Raw genomic sequence first — 2,883 nt, forward strand, 5'->3', positions numbered from 1 at the left:
TAAAAACATCGAATAGAGTTTAAAACGCCCATTCTCTCTTCAGAAGGACTCCAACCTCCGATAGGTTTCGGAATCGAGAGGGCACAAACATAAAAACATCGAATAGAGTTTAAAACGCCCATTCTCTCTTCAGAAGGACTCCAACCTCCGATAGGTTTCGGAATCGAGAGGGCACAAACATAAAAACATCGAATAGAGTTTAAAACGCCCATTCTCTCTTCAGAAGGACTCCAACCTCCGATAGGTTTCGGAATCGAGAGGGCACAAACATAAAAACATCGAATAGAGTTTAAAACGCCCATTCTCTCTTCAGAAGGACTCCAACCTCCGATAGGTTTCGGAATCGAGAGGGCACAAACATAAAAACATCGAATAGAGTTTAAAACGCCCATTCTCTCTTCAGAAGGACTCCAACCTCCGATAGGTTTCGGAATCGAGAGGGCACAAACATAAAAACATCGAATAGAGTTTAAAACGCCCATTCTCTCTTCAGAAGGACTCCAACCTCCGATAGGTTTCGGAATCGAGAGGGCACAAACATAAAAACATCGAATAGAGTTTAAAACGCCCATTCTCTCTTCAGAAGGACTCCAACCTCCGATAGGTTTCGGAATCGAGAGGGCACAAACATAAAAACATCGAATAGAGTTTAAAACGCCCATTCTCTCTTCAGAAGGACTCCAACCTCCGATAGGTTTCGGAATCGAGAGGGCACAAACATAAAAACATCGAATAGAGTTTAAAACGCCCATTCTCTCTTCAGAAGGACTCCAACCTCCGATAGGTTTCGGAATCGAGAGGGCACAAACATAAAAACATCGAATAGAGTTTAAAACGCCCATTCTCTCTTCAGAAGGACTCCAACCTCCGATAGGTTTCGGAATCGAGAGGGCACAAACATAAAAACATCGAATAGAGTTTAAAACGCCCATTCTCTCTTCAGAAGGACTCCAACCTCCGATAGGTTTCGGAATCGAGAGGGCACAAACATAAAAACATCGAATAGAGTTTAAAACGCCCATTCTCTCTTCAGAAGGACTCCAACCTCCGATAGGTTTCGGAATCGAGAGGGCACAAACATAAAAACATCGAATAGAGTTTAAAACGCCCATTCTCTCTTCAGAAGGACTCCAACCTCCGATAGGTTTCGGAATCGAGAGGGCACAAACATAAAAACATCGAATAGAGTTTAAAACGCCCATTCTCTCTTCAGAAGGACTCCAACCTCCGATAGGTTTCGGAATCGAGAGGGCACAAACATAAAAACATCGAGGGCAGTTTAAAAGGCGATGCTCTTCAGGATTCCAACAGTTGATTGGTTTCGGTCTCGAGAGGGACACAGACACAGAAATTATACTCTTTACGATAAAGAAGATCCGATTATTGAAAGAGAATAATGTGAAAATTATTATTATATTCTGCTGTCCCACCGGGAATCGAACTCCATGTTAAATCGTATAGAATACAATGGTTACTCTTCAATACGGATAACTTGCGAAATCTGAAGAATCAGGACTGCACAGTATATATAGCAGACTGCATGCAATGTTTGCATTGTGTATGAAAATCTAATATACATTTCCACGATACTTTCAGTCACAGACCTTGGATTTCTTATTTGGAAAATAATTATTCCATATATAAAGAGCAACATATCGTCGGCGGCAATTCAAAACCTGCTATGTGCATTTTGCAGGAGAAGCGAAAAACAGTATCCTGGTTAGCTTTTTGGCTTTACTTATAACATAACATATAATATTACTTATAACATCACTTTTATAAAGCCAAAAAGCTAACCAGGATACTGTTTTTCGCTTCTCCTGCAAAATGCACATAGCAGGTTTTGAATTGCCGCCGACGATATATTATTTTAAGGTTCTTACTTAGCAAATTTTAAAAAATAAAAAAAAACGAGAATAATATATTTTTTAAGAAAGAATTAGACGAGACCGTGTATTATTCTAGTTCCATAAGTCCCTAGGTGAGAGTTCTGGAAAAAGAGCTGATTTGGTTTCAATGTTCGGAAACGGAATTTTAGATTTTTGAAAATAGTCAACATTTTAATTTAAAAATTAATAAATATGGATAATTCAATTTACGCCTGAGACTTCCTTCAACCTAGATTTTCTTCCAGTTTGCCTCACCACAGGCAAACGAAATATTACATATAGAGTACGCGGATGTCTTGTCTATTTTGTTCTTATATCACTCTCGTCCCTTGTTTATATAGGGAAATATGAATTCGACTTAAAGTAAACAAGACATACCTTTCTACCTAAGCATACATGAGTTAATACAAAATGAAACACTAGATATTGAGCTGCAGATTCATTATAGTTAGTACCATCCATCGCAATAGCTGATGATATAATCTCTCCCATGAATCTGAACTCCGAGATGTGTGATTGATCATAATTTTAAGAAATTGTGGCCGATGAACTCCATCTATACACAGCATTAACAAATGGTGAAGCTGGGAATTTTGAATACATCCCCCCCCCCTCCTTAGTGGTTATTAGAGTTATGTCATCTGTTGGATTACTGCAATTACAGAGGTATTTTTAACTGTGGGTATCAAAATGATGTAGGGGCTGCGGTGGCTCAGTGGTAGAGCTTTTACCTCTGGTGCAAAGGGGCATTGGTTCGATCCCAGCTCGCACCAAGTGAGCTTTGTGGCGGACAAATACCATGTTCATGGCTTTCTTGAGATTCTTCCGTTTCTCCCCGTTTTCTCCATTCCACCGTTTCATTCATTTCTCATCATCACCGTCCCCTTTAGCCCAGCCGGCATAACCGTGGGGCGTAAATCTTAAAGGTTTCATTGCATTTCAGTTGCAAATGATACATTCTGCAACTTCCTTCCATATTATATCCTACTATGTA

At 39.6% G+C, this 2,883-nt stretch overlaps 1 non-coding gene across 1 annotated transcript; it reads left to right on the forward strand.

Moving 5' to 3' along the window:
• Positions 1-2,589: 2,589 nt before the first annotated feature.
• TRNAQ-CUG (transfer RNA glutamine (anticodon CUG)) lies at positions 2,590-2,662 on the forward strand. Its single transcript has one exon. It is a non-coding gene; the product is annotated as a tRNA-Gln (tRNA).
• Positions 2,663-2,883: the final 221 nt, after the last annotated feature.

This window comes from Thermobia domestica, chromosome 5 (assembly GCF_964235325.1).
Source record: "Thermobia domestica chromosome 5, izTheDome1.hap1.1, whole genome shotgun sequence".
Classification (NCBI taxonomy): Eukaryota; Metazoa; Arthropoda; class Insecta; order Zygentoma; family Lepismatidae; genus Thermobia; species Thermobia domestica.